The sequence below is a fragment of the Macaca thibetana genome, chromosome 1 (assembly GCF_024542745.1).
Source record: "Macaca thibetana thibetana isolate TM-01 chromosome 1, ASM2454274v1, whole genome shotgun sequence".
Lineage (NCBI taxonomy): Eukaryota > Metazoa > Chordata > Mammalia > Primates > Cercopithecidae > Macaca > Macaca thibetana.
The window spans coordinates 114,641,407-114,655,421 of record NC_065578.1 but is presented as its reverse complement, the minus strand read 5'-3'; the positions used below and the strand labels follow the sequence as shown (position 1 = coordinate 114,655,421).

The 14,015-nt window shown below is 48.6% G+C and overlaps 1 protein-coding gene across 4 annotated transcripts in view; it reads left to right on the top strand.

Annotated features, from left to right (window-relative positions):
* The window catches only part of NGF (nerve growth factor), a 1,213,865-nt gene that overhangs the window by 1,151,000 nt on the left and 48,850 nt on the right, over positions 1-14,015 (top strand). For 3 of the 4 annotated variants that reach the window (XM_050748412.1, XM_050748402.1, XM_050748421.1), the window contains exon 2: positions 10,690-10,726. The gene's annotated coding sequence lies outside the window, so the exon portion shown is untranslated. Of the gene's footprint in view, positions 1-10,688; positions 10,727-14,015 lie in introns of all 4 variants that reach the window. The other variant, XM_050748392.1, reaches the window with a different exon arrangement.

Here is a 14,015-nt window from a genome sequence, read left to right as displayed (position 1 = left end):
CCTGAAGAAGGAGTTCTGGTCTGAATCCTCGCCTTCTGTTTTTCCCAAGCATCTGGCAGTCTCTCTTTCTTTAACCTTGTGACAATCACTCAAGCGTCCCTTAGTCTGCCCAAATACTGCTATAATCCCATCAGGCTCAGCCCATGAAAAGGCACGTGTGCCTCTGTGTGTGTGCTGGGGGGCTGTTTGCTTGGAGCTGGGGGGCCGTATGTGTGGAGCATGTGTGCTGGAGCTGTGGTGGAAGAGGAGAGGCACCCAAGTCTGTGCTGTGTACTCCCTACACAGACCCTCTCATGTGCCTTACGGGCAGGTGTCATTTTCATTTACAAGCATTGGACTCAATGAGCGAAGGGGCTGGAATTAGGAACTCAAATCTTATGGTTCTAAAGCCTAGGCTTTTGTTTTGTTTTGCTTCTTTTGGGGAAAGGTGTGTCCTAAGAAAGTATGATTATCCACAGAAAGGCAAATAAAGAATCTAAGAGTGTGCATGTAAACATATTGTTAGGCAGCAATTAAGAATGGAATACCTACTGCATGCAGTCATGGTGTTAGGTGCTGGGGATGCACGGGCCCTGCCACCCCAGACAGTAGCTTGTAAAGGAGGTGGGGAGGCGAAGGGGGACAAACAAGCAGGTAGGCCTTTGTAATATAGTGTGTAGACTGCAGAGTGTTGTGGAGACCCAGTCAGAGGGGATGATGGGGTCACAGAGGAGGACACCTAACCCAGACTTGGGCAGTAAGAAAGTCACATTTGCACTGAGGCCTCAGAAATGAGGTGGGGTTGGCTTAATGAAGGAAACACAGAACAGAGAAAATTCCCAGGAAGAGGAAGGAGCGTGTTGCAAAGGCCCAGAGACGAGATAGAGCATAATTCATGGAAGTCAATACAGCCTGTCTGTGAGCAATCTTAAAACCTATGCAAAATGATGTCAGGGCCTGCCCATTGACCTTGTATTCTTCCGAATATCTTCTTCACTCAATGTACAAACTATCTCCTCCATCTTTTCTGTTAGCTCTGCTGCCCACTGAAATGCAAATACTCCTGCAAGAACCAGTGGACTCCAGTGGTTTCATCTCAAAGCCAGCGAGTATTCTAGGCCATTTACTGAGGGTAGGATTGAGACCTGAAGATGACCTAAGGTCCCCTAGAGCAAGGCAATTTTTGCCAGACTCAGAATTTGGCAGAAGTTGAAGTCCTGCTCAAAGCAAGCCTTTGTCAAATAAGGGGTGATGCATGTTTCCCATTGGCTATGTAGCAGCTCAACCTGCAATTCCACATGACGGAGGCACATCTTCAGTACCTGAGAGGGGTCCCAGGAACTCCCCACTGGTCCAAAACTGCTGCTTACATAAGAGTAATACAGCTCTGGACTGAGCAAGGCTGAAGGGGCACAGCTAAAGGTCATGGAGGAGTTAAATCAACCAGCACATCTGAGTGATACAGAGAGTCTTCTTAGCTTCCACCATGCTGATAAAAATTGATTTGGTTCTTTAAGAATTTTCCCAAATATTAGTCTGTAAGGTATAGTACTGAGAGCATGAGTTTTGCAGACTGTCTTAGACCATTTGTGTTGCTATAAGGGAATATCCAAGGATGGATAATTTATAAATAAAAGAAATGTATTAGGCTTATGATTTTGCAAGATGCACAGGGAGCACAGAACCAGGATTTGCTTCTGGTGAGGACCTCAGGAAGCTTCCACTCATGGCAGAAGGTGAAGAGGGGCTGGCATCACATGGGGATAGGAAAGATGCAAGAGAGAGGGGAGGGTGGTACCAGACTCTTTCAAACAATCAGAGCTCATGGAAACTAATAGTGAGGCATCACTCATTACCATGAGGACAGCACAGGGCCAGCCATGAGGAATCTGTCCTCATGACTCAAACACCTCCCACCAAGACCCATCTCCAACATTGGGGATCAAATTGCAACATGAGATTTTGAGGTGACAAATATCCAATCTATATCACAGACCAACAGACTAAGTTAGCTATTTGCTAGTTTTGTTCAAGATGATTATTAAACCCTCTGAGCTTAATTTATTTATCCATATGAAATGCATTTGTTGAAAACCTATTATATTCCAGGTATTATGATGGGTACTAGAAGTTTAAGGTTCCTGAAAATTTTATAGTTTAGAGGGGATAGCAGATTGTTATCTATTGTACAAACGTGATAAAGAATGCATAGGTATTCTCTTTCACATTTGCCAGTTGTGTGATTCCCCTCCCGATCCTGCCGGGGCATATGATTTTCACAGGGTACCCTTGGGACTGCTGCAGCTGGAATGCAAAGGGAAACTGTCCATATACATCTTTAGCAAGACATTTCACAGCAAGACAGTGGTTTTGAAAGTCAGTCATTCTTGTGAAAGAAAAAAAGGGGGAGGGATGCTGAATTTCTTAAGCTCTCACAGATTATAAAGACTTGGAGAGCTTGATCACAGAGTTTTACTACAAGCTATTATGGTAGAGGGAGCTCAGGATGTGATGTAAGAGGAGTTCTGGTTGAGAAGAGAAGAAAAAAACACTCTTGTTCAGCCCAGAGAGGAGAAGAGGAAGAAAGAAATGGGAAAGGCAAGGTGGTCATCTGCCAGGGTTCCCAACTGCTCTCACACTTTGGCCTGCACCTCAAGGTACAGAATGAGTATTATAGAAATAAACAGGTAGGAGGGAACCAGGGAACACTGGAGTGAGTGATCTATTTCCCTGGGTTCTGGCCTCTGGGAGATGCCTCATAGTTGGCATGGTGCCAACATGGTGGACAGTGAGAGTGTAGCTTCATGGGGGGCTAAGTTCTCAGTGGAGACTCTGAGATGATGACACTGGTTGCCTTCAGCCTGTGTGCAGTGTGCAGAAACAGCTAGCCTCAACATCATTCCTGATCTGCAAACTCCATATGTTGCACATACGTCCTTGAGTATTCCATGGGCCCAGCAAAATCTTAAATTGAAGACCTCTGCTTCCCAGGCCACCACATAGGCCCCACCTCTGGATGCTCTATCTCCATAGCCAGCATCATCATTTACCTGTTCAGGCAAATCAGGATTCCAGAGGGCACCCAGGAGACCCTTTCCTCACCCTACCCCTGCATCCAGCCATTCCCCACTCCCTGATGAATTTATACCCTAAGTTTTGTTTGAATCTCTCCTCTGCAGGCTTAGCTCCCAGGGCATGAATCAGCCTGCTGCCATCACTGTCACCCTGACTATGACTACTGGCCCCAGGTGGTCTCTCTGCATTTGATTTCACCCTTCATTATCCATGCCTTCCTCGACCTTCCCAGTGACCGATCCAGCAGTATCTCCTACCACGTCATGTCCCACCAGTTCTGAATCAGCTGCAGTTTCCTGCATGCAACATGCTGTCTCACACTTGCACACCTTAGTTCAAAGTGTTCCCTCTGTCTCAAATGATGCTCTTCCCAGCATTCTTCTCCTGGCTCCTACTCATGCTTCAAAGCTTAACTCAGGTAATATCTTATTTTAAATGATTTATTGAGCATGTGTTTTGTGCAATATGGAGGGCTGCAGAAGCACCTAGAAAGGACACTCAGTCTTAACTTGGGGGATCAGGGAAAACACCTGACTAGAAATGTCATTGAAGATTCTCAGAGCTGAGTTTCAAAGGAAGAGAAAATGGATGGGTGGAAGGAGTTGGGGGAAAGCTAAAAGTTTTTGAAGCACTGAAAACACCATATAGGACCTGTGGGGCTGGCGCTGCTTGTGAAATGAACTGAAATAAATTCACCATGGCAGAGGCTAGAGCAAAGAAAAGAAAGTAGCAAGAAAGGAGGATGAAGGGGGGCTGGAGGAGCCAGATGACACAGAACTTCGTAAGTCTCTTCAAAGAATATGGAATTTATGCAAAGTGCAATGGGATAACAACAAAGGCAAAGGCCTAAGTTGGTTGAATTTCCCATCTCCCCAGCTTCTAGATCCTCTCTTACAGATTTCTTATCAGTTTATGTGCCTGGTGCCCCATTGGATAGTAGGTTCCTATACAGCAGTAATCATTTCTTCTTGATCTTTGTTTCCTTGTACCTAACACAGATTCTGCCCCAGGATAGGATTTTAATAAATGCAATGAGCTCAGTGTCACCATTGAGGGGACAGAGATCTACCCAGGATGTGGCAGAGTTCATTTATCCCAGACTCTTGCATAGGAGCATCACAAATGAAAATGTGGGGTTCTTGCCTGCCTCAGCACCACAAAACCTTACTTGTCAACATGATACCACGTGACAGGAAGGAGCAGCTGTGATGCTATGCAGGCAAACTTGATCACTGGGGAATCCTGCCCCAGAGGTATCTCTGGGGTGGCCCCAATAGGAATGTACCAACTCCAGGGCCAGGGAGGACTGTATAGTGAAGACCCAGATGGAGGCACACTTGCCTTGGCTGTGGGCTTGTGAGGGACCCTGAGGGTTTGCCCCAGTGGAAGAGGAGTAAGAGAACCTCAGGGTACTCTGAAGAAAGCACCAGTGAAAGCCACAGGGTCACCAGTGGTTCTTGTGGAGACTGGAGTCAGACCAGTCTGAAAAGGTGGAGGCTCACAGCTGTTTGAATCGGGAGAGCAGAGGAAAGGATCCAGTCCCCAGAGGGCTCACCTGACTCTCCTTGCAGGTACCTAAGGAGATCATTGACTTGGTTGGCACTGCCTGTCTCTGCATCTGTCTCACTCACCTGTCCTGTGCAGATCAAGCTCACCAAAATCACAACTGACTTTTATGGTCCTGGCATACAATGTACATTAAATAATGCACATTTATTAAATAGGTGAAGCAAATTAATAGAATTTAAATTTCATGTGTCTACTGGGTACTACCAGAGCAGGGAGGAAGGAAGTGGGGCAAGGGTTGAAAAACTAACTGTTGGGACTATGCTCACTATCTAGGTGATGAGATCAATCATATCCCAAACCTCAGCATCAGGCAATATACCCCTGCAACAAACCTGCACATGTGCCCCCTGAATCTAAAATAAAGTTGAAATTATTTTAAAAAATTAAAAATAAAATTCTATGTGTTTATAGGCTGTTTTGTTCATTTGCTGAATCCCCAGCACCTAGAATGGGGCTGGCACATAGCGGGTGCTTGAAAATTGTTTAACATATTCACTCCATATAATGAAAAGTAATTATGATTATTACGGCTCAAGGAGGGTCAATCTTTCTCCTAAGAACACACCACCTAAGAGGACAGATGGGCTAAATCTTGCCAGTTCCCAATCATTAAAAAGTCAGGAAACAACAGGTGCTGGAGAGAATGTGGAGAAATAGGAACACTTTTACACTGTTGGTGGGATTGTAAACTAGTTCAACCATTATGGAAAACAGTATGGCGATTCCTCAAGGATCTAGAACTAGATGTACCATATGACCCAGCCATCCCATTACTGGGTATATACCCAAAGGATTATAAATTATGCTGCTATAAAGACACATGCACACGTATGTTTATTGCAGCACTATTCACAATAGCAAAGACTTGGAATCAACCCAAATGTCCATCAGTGACAGATTGGATTAAGAAAATGTGGCACATATACACCATGGAATACTATGCAGCCATCAAAAAGGATGAGTTTGTGTCCTTTGTAGGGACATGGATGCAGCTGGAAACCATCATTCTTAGCAAACTATCACAAGAACAGAAAACCAAACACCGCATGTTCTCACTCATAGGTGGGAACTGAACAATGAGATCACTTGGACTCAGGAAGGGGAACATCACACACCGGGGCCTATCATGGGGAGGGGGGAGGGGGGAGGGATTGCATTGGGAGTTATACCTGATGTAAATGACGAGTTGATGGGTGCAGCACACCAACATGGCACAAGTATACATATGTAACAAACCTGCACGTTATGCACATGTACCCTACAACTTAAAGTATAATAATAATAAATAAATTTAAAAAAAAAAAATCTTGCCAGTTCCAAACTGGTGACTTTCCTGGGCAGCAAGAAAAGAGCTGAACTGTCCTGGGCCCACATGGATTTCCTGACCTTTCAAGAAGGGGATCTGTGGGGCACCTGCCTGGTGAGTTAAGAGCAAGGGCTTTGGATGGAGGGGCTGAGAGTCAGAGGAAAGACAGAAACACAGTCCTTGCCAGGGCCTGTGCGGGTTCGCTGAAACAAGAACCTAGGTAGTGCTTTGCATATAACACTCCAAGTGTTGGTGATTAAAGGAGAGGCCAGAGTTGAAACTATGCTTGGAATTATAAAATTAGGAGGAAAAACACCTGGAAGAACTAGAGTGGAGGAGAATGTAAAGCCCCAGGACTGAGCTGTGGAAGGCCCATGAGTGCAGACGGTAGATGAAGAGATCAGAGGTGGCTAGTAAGCCAGGATAGTGCAGTCACAGGGGCTCTGAAAGGAAAGTGGTAGACAAAGGAGGTCATGAATAGAGTGGACTAGGACTGGCAAAGCCAGCTGAGCTTGGTTGAAAGGAGGGGGAGGCATGGCATTTAACAGCAAGGGATTGGGTTCAATTCTCTGCTCAGCCATTTGGCTAGCTATGAGACCTGGAAAGTGACTTACCTCTCAGAGTTTCATCTTTTTTATCTACAAATGAACGGGACAAATTAATAAGGCTAGGAAAAGTGCCTTGCCCAGTATTTGAAATAAGGCAAGCACTAGATAAATGCTGCTGAGATTGTGTTGGTGGTGGTGGTTTTCTTGCAACTAATGACCTTTTTTTTTTTTTTTTTTTTTTTTTTTTGAGACGGAGTCTCACTCTGTCGCCCAGGCTGGAGTGCAGTGGCCGGATCTCAGCTCACTGCAAGCTCCGCCTCCCGGCGGGTTCCCGCCATTCTCCTGCCTCAGCCTCCCGAGTAGCTGGGACTACAGGCGCCCGCCACCTCGCCCGGCTAGTTTTTTGTATTTTTTAGTAGAGACGGGGTTTCACCGTGTTAGCCAGGATAGTCTCGATCTCCTGACCTCGTGATCCACCCGTCTCGGCCTCCCAAAGTGCTGGGATTACAGGCTTGAGCCACCGCGCCCGGCCTAATGACCTTTAAGAAAAAAAAAATCATCAGTTCAGTAGGGAGAAAGGAAAGGAAGGGGAGGAAGATGGGAACTATGCTGCAGAAAGTTTGGAGGAGGGGGCAAGGAAATGATGGGTATAGATCAGTTTGCTGAGGAATTTGATAGTGAATGGAAGTTGAGAAATCCAGAGTTTGGGCTAGCAGTTTCTTTAAGAGAGAAAAGGCAAGTGAATGTTCACAAGCAAAAGCGAGGGAACTAGTAGAGATGGAGGAACTGGAGATCTCAAGGAGAAACAGCAAAAGCCAGCAGCAGGACACAGGAGCAGGCAGGAATGGCCAAGAGATGAAAGGGGCACCACTGGCCCTCTCTGCACCCTGGCCTACTTTAGCTCCTTTACCAGCTTTTTACTGTAGCCTGAGTTGGTCAGTTTTTCTCCCAGCCTCTTTCAGGGAGTGTAGTAGAAAGAAGGCTTGCTTAGAAGTCAAAAAGCCTGACACTGGCCACGTGTATTTGGCTGAGCCTTTTTCCTTCCTGAGCCCTTGTTCCTTAATCCATAAATAAGGTGGCTGGATTGATCATTTCTGTGATTCTGTGGCCATGTCATCTCACTAAGCATTATGAAACATATCCTCTTCTGAAGTTCTTCTTCACTCTGATTACAAGGAAGAGGAAAAAAAAATCTTTAAACGGAAGCTATCACTTCCTCCAGCAACTGGGACAATATTTCTGTGTTTCACGTGAAGAAAGAGCAGATCCAGTGATTCCATCCTTGCTGGCAGATCTCTGCTGAGCCTGCTGGTGTTTTAAATAGCACATGCACTTTGTCCTGGCCTCCTGGAATGAAGCAAGGGAGAGGCCAGGGGTTTGTGCTAGCTGACTGTTGCTGTTGATGAGGCACTCAATGGCTGCAGGCTTCTAGATCTTCAGAAATAACAACAATTACTGTACACGCCACAATCTCTCCTCCAAGTCAGCAAATGCATCAGCTGCTGGTTATTTTGATACCCTGGTTTCAAAGCTCTTTCGAGAAAATCTAGTACAGAAAAACATTCTTATCCTCTGCTTGTCTGCACCATTCCTCTGGCCGCTGCCCTCTCAGCTGTTTTTCATTCCTATGAATGTAGCTGGTCCAGGCCTAGAAGTCCTTCTCTCAATGACCCAAAAGAAGGACGTTTCTGCTGGAACCTTCTTGAAAGTGGAAGAGGCAGGGGAAAAGGCACCTGGCTGTGGTCTCTGTGCCAAAGGCAGGCTGATCTGGAACCTGCTGGAAACCAATCCAGTGTTAGTGGGTTGTCTGACAGTCACAAGTGACTCTGACCGTTGTTGGATTCAACAAGTATCAACTGAGCACCTACTACAGGCCAGGTCCTATGCTAGGACCTAGGGAAACTGTGATAAACATGGTCAGGGACTAATAATCAAGCCCCCACTAGAACATAAGCTCTCTGAGAGCAGGTACCACTGCCAGCACACAGTGCCTGGCATATGGTAGGCTCTCAGTCAACAATCTTTGGAGTTTTTTTGTGTTTGTTGTTCACACGTTCTTATTTACTCAAGATCCTTGAAGTCCAGTGACAGAAACAGAGGTAGTTAGGGGCAGAAAGGAGCTCTTATTAAACCAACGTGTGCAATAAGAATATGACCAACAATTTAGGGGATGAGGATGGAGCATATAAGCAAACTTATACTCTGCTTACATCACTTAAAAATTTCCCCCTTACATACCACATGAAAAAGAACCACAAGTGCCCCAAATCCTTTTGTCCTTCTGAATGATGCCACAAGAACACATACAAAAGCTCTGCATTCAACAATGAAATTCTCTGTTATTCTAAAAGTTTAATTTCATACCCAAATTCTCAGGCAGCTATTATGTAAGGCTTGGGGCTAGTGCTTTCCAAGCAAGTTTATACATGACATGATTGATGGATGAATTCATCCTGTTGTCTGGAAATTCTTTTGTTTAATTGACGATGATAAATTTCCTAATGGATCACCCCGACTATGATACTACTTTTGTAGAAAGGGCCATTCACGGTGTTCCCTGGTCTCTTGCCCTCACTTCCAAAGTGTGTTCATACACCAGCCTGTATCTGAACAAGTTAGAAGTGGACAAGCCTAAGGCTGGGAAACAACGAGGTCACACCAAAGCTAAGGCCCACTTCCAATTGTAGGGCTTTTTGCCTTCTTCGTCCTTCTCAGAGCACGTGTAAATGGAATGAACTTTCTTATGGGAGCAAACGTGAAAATAGAAAGAAGTAAGACTTTAAGACTAATCTGAGCCAAGGGAGTTGGAAATGCCTAGTCAGGGCGTCATCTTGCTCAAGTGCCATCCATTGGGAGTAAAGGACCACCTCAGGACTTAGGACAGGAATCATCTGCTTCACTAAATCCCAGCTCCCCAGAGGGTGCCCTTCTGCTGGGTTGCACTGGCTAGTGTCACCAGCAATAGACAGATTCTGTGCCTCACCTTCCCTTCCTGTTACTCTCCCCACACCCACTTATCCTCTGTGGCATCCACACGGGGTAGCGGTCCAACCCACCTTTGCTAAAGGAAGAAGTGAAGACACAGACAAGCTCAACACAGGAGGGAATGGGGCTGTAAATTTCCAAAGAGCTGTGAATCCCCTGGAATGCTACAATTAATGGTGCACATTTGGCGGCAAATTTGACTTCAGGGGTATTTCTCCCTTGCTAATTTTATGCTGGGGTGGGAACAGCCCTGGCAGAGGGGCAGGGGAAAGTCAGGCAAGCTCCCCCGTCAGGCTGAATCCAGGGAACTCAAGAAATCTTGAAGGGTCAGGAAGGATTTGTGTGGGGCCTGGAGTGTGGAGAGAGGGCCTAAGCAGAAGGTTTGCTGGCTATGTCAGTCTAGGGGTCACAGGCCCGTTGCAAAACTGATGAAAGCTGCAGACCTTCAGCCCAGAAAAGAATATTAGCATTGCACACAGTCGCGCAAATCAGCCTACCGTTTCAGAGGGGCCAGGGACTCCGGGAAGTTCCTGGAACCCAGGGCCTTAAGTTAAGGTCCCTGGTCTAGCTCCTCCTTACTCCTGAAGTCCTCTGCCCCTTGTCCTTACGCTGGACTCGCCAGTGCCTGGGGGCCTTCTAACTGGTTCTGCAGCCGCCTTCCCTTGTCAGAGGAGCTTGGGCACCTGCCCCTCGCGGAGCTCCCCCTGGGTGCTCACCTATCCTGGGGTGAGGAAAGGTGCCACGAAGAAAAGCTCCCTTAGACGGCGCGGGGAGCAGCCAATGCCTGGGGCACTGAGGGCGATGCCGGGCAGACCAGGGAAGCACTGGCGAAGGGCAACGCGCGGGGGCAGGGCGGAGAGGTGAGGGAAGCTGCGAGCAACTCCGCTTAGCCCCAACCAGTCGGCCCAACGACCCCCGCCGGTGCCCCAGAAAATCCTCCTCCCGGCTTTGCGCGCGCGGCCCCTCAGACCCCAGTGGGTTTCCCTTTGACCTCTGGAAGTTTAAAGTCCTTCTCTGGCTGGGTCTGGCCAGCCCTCCAGGAGCGATCCGTCTCTAGTCCTCAGGACCCCCTCCAGCCAGGCACCACCACCCCGCCACAGCAGGTGCGGGGCTGGTGATGGGGAGGGGAGGGATGGGGGCCAGGATTTGGAGCGTGTGACTCAGGAGTACGGGAGGAGGGGCTAAGAATTCAAGAAGCCTGTGTGAGAGCAGCTCGGCGCTCCGGCACAGCAGAGAGCGCTGGGAGCCGGAGGGGAGCGCAGCGGTGAGTCAGGCTGCCCCGAGCCGATCCCGAGAGGGGCGCAGCGCGGGCGCGGGCCGGGGTGGCTGGGCTTCGCGGGAGAGTATGCAAGGATACCGGTCTGGCGAGCTCTCTGGTTACCCCCGAGGCTCCCGCGGACCCAAGAGCAGCCCTGAGAAATGTCCCGAGTGGGTGTGGGGTCGCGGGACCCTCGCGGGAGGACGAGTCGGACCGCGGGAACAGCGTTCGTTCTCGTCGTGGAGTTCCTAGTCCCGGGATGGCCGGCGGTCCAGGGAGCAGCCTTGGCGCCTGCAGAAGCCCACGGCCATGGCAGAGTCTAGCTCGAGGGCTAGAAGTGGATAACGCGCAAGTGAGGGAGAGCGAATGGGCACCGAGAGGGATGCGCCGGCAGCTGGCGCGCCGGGGCGGGAGGAGTGGCGGCCAGCACCGCGGGGGGAGCGCAGAGCGCGCTGGCTGAGGTGAGCGCCGAGTCAGGAAAGTGCTGCGCTGCTCCCAGGTAGGGGGACGAGCGGAACAGGGCGCGCTAGACCTAGGGCAGTTCCCTCAGCGCGTCTCGGAAGGGCTGGGAGTCGTGACTGAGGGCCCCGGGGGTTAACCCAGGAAGTCTGCGAGCCAATACCGGGGTCCGTCCGGCGTACCGGGGCCCTCCACGGAGCCGCGTTGGACAACCTCAGGTCGAGGTCGCCAAGGTTCAGCCGTGCCACTTGGGTCACACGCTTCATCTCCAGCTGTCTGCTGCCAGGTGTGGGAGAAGCGGGCGTGGAAGGTTGGGGCGGGCAGCGCCTTGGGTTCAGGCGAGGAGGATCTAGGGGAGGAAGAGAGGACTCGGGGGTCAGGGAGCTGCAACTTTGAGCCAGCAGAAACAAGCAGCTTAGCTCCCTCTAATTACAGACCTCCTTCTTAAAAAAAAGAAAAAGAAAAAAAAAAAAAAAACTCCGAGATTCTTAAGGAAGGTGTTTCGTGCTTGAACTTTTTCTTCTGTTGTGATTTGAGAGATTAAAAAAGAGCCTGCTTGCTAGGCTGGTTTTTCCAAGTTGTTCCAGGTTGGAAGTTGTAACAGTTCGAAGGATAATTTATGAGTGTTTCATGCATTAAAGTGTATTACAGCAAAGCCTTTTGGGTGCTGTGGGTATTAAGGAAAACTTAGTGCACGTTCCCAGCTGGAAACCAAAATAGTGCTCTCCTGGGTGCCTCTGCCCCATCTGTCATCCAAGGCCAATGGAAATCCTGTAGAAAAGGCACTTGATTAATTGTCCTGGCTCCATCCTCTGGGCACACCCACTACCAGTGCCAGTCCCCTCCTCCCCAACCCATGCACAGCCAGCTGCACTCTGCAAATGCAGAAATGACAGTGGAGGCCCCATCGGTAACTTCTCTCCAGGGTCTTCAAACTCTTGAAGCTGTCAGTTAAGTCTACTGGAGGGGAATCTTTCCCCTTCTCTAGGCAGTGCAGAAGGGCAGCAGCCATTGGCCCCTGCCAGCCCTTCTTACCCTGTGTTTACAGTTTCCTCCTGAATGTCTGAAACTTTCTCCCTCTAAAGAGTCACAGAAGAAAGGCTATATCAAACCTGATGGGTCTCTTTTGTTGAATAAGTCATATGTCAACCTGAGCAACCCAAATGTTAATTCATGATGGGCAATGTTCCCAGAGGGTCAGAGGAGACGGGCGGGTCTGGGGGCTGAGACTGGCCTAGCTGGAATTGACTCACACAAAAAGTGAACATTCCTCTTGTTGAAGGGGGATAGGGTTAATGCCACATGTTGCCAAACTCCTACCCCACTCTTTCCCCAACATCTTTATGCAGGTAAAGGGAAAAAAGAAGCACCAAAAATGGGAAGCCAAGATCACCGGGGCATGAGAACACTAATTTGGCAGAAGTATAGGAGCACCTCAGAGGATTTTAGAACCAGCTGCTGGCACCACTGCATTTCCAACAGCAGCCCAGGCCCATCAGAGAAATGAACTGGGCCCACTCAGGGCACTCATCCTAGTGTTGGTGGCTCTTTCCCTACTTTTAACCCTTGCCAAGGAATGGGGTTCTCGCCTTCTCCTATTGCCCACCCCACAACTCCCCTGCCCCAAGGGCCAGTGGGAGCAAGGGATGAGGCTTCACACTCTCATTCTCTTTCAGGGAGAAATCCGTGCCTTGGACAAGAAGGGGGCCCTGGCTGCCGACATCAGCAGGGAGAGTAGGGTAGGGCAGGGCAGGGCTGGAGCCCGAGGGAAGTTTCTCATCATTACCGAGATTAAACTGATGAAAAAAGTCACACAACTTTACTTTTTAAAGAGTGCTGAGCACTCCTGCTGCTCATTCATAGAGTGCTTTACTGCAGCACCCTGCATCAGAGCAGCAGGGAAACTACACAGAGATTCAGCCACTGCTCTTCTCTACCGGGCATGGAGCAGGGCCAAGGCCCAGATCCCCAAGCAGATGTCAGTGCCAGACCCGGGACCAGAGACCCAGCCATTTACCTTTTCCCAGTAAGAACTTTCACGGACTTCAGAGTCTAAAACAAGCCTTAGAGACCTTTGCTGGCAGCAAATTCTCTGCTCTCAGGAAGCAATGGAAGGTTTGCTGAGGTCTTGCGCAAAATCTCTGGATATCTGTGTGCAAACAACCCATGCTCCCAGAAAACACCTTTCTGTGAGACAGAAAGAGTTCCTGTGTGTTTCTTTGACTAGCACCTCTGATCTCACAAACCATCAGCTCTCAGGCTTAGCCAGTTCCGAGAAATCAATTCTGTGGTGGACCATTTTGAGCAAACAGTGTCCGCTGGCATCGGGTAAATAAATGAGGATGAAAGACCCTTCCCCAACCCATTCCCATGAGACCTCATTTGATAACAGTGGGGAAACAGTTAAGATCCTAACTCCAAATAGCAGTCAGACCAGGATGATCCTGAGGCTGATATGTGAATGGAGAAATTGAGGCTTTGGGGTCCTCGGTCTTTTATTAGGGTGTGCAGAAGCATGGAAATGTCACTATTTGAGCCAAGGAGAATAAACCTTCAGCCACAAAGTTTAGCGAAGACCAGAAGAATGAAAACATGCAATGGAGAAGACTTTCTGGTGGTTGGTGATGTTTTCATTGCTCCTCTCTGGGCTACTTTACATGCTTTTGAGGCCTCAGACTATGACACAGTAGGAATCAGATTAAAATGTTAGGATGATCCCTTGATTTTCTTCTCCTATATTTTGGGTAAACTTGCTGTTATAGTTTCCTCACTTGGGAGAAGGGAAGGGAAGTAGCTTTGTGACCTTGAGCAAGTCGCTAAACTTCTCAGGCCTCAC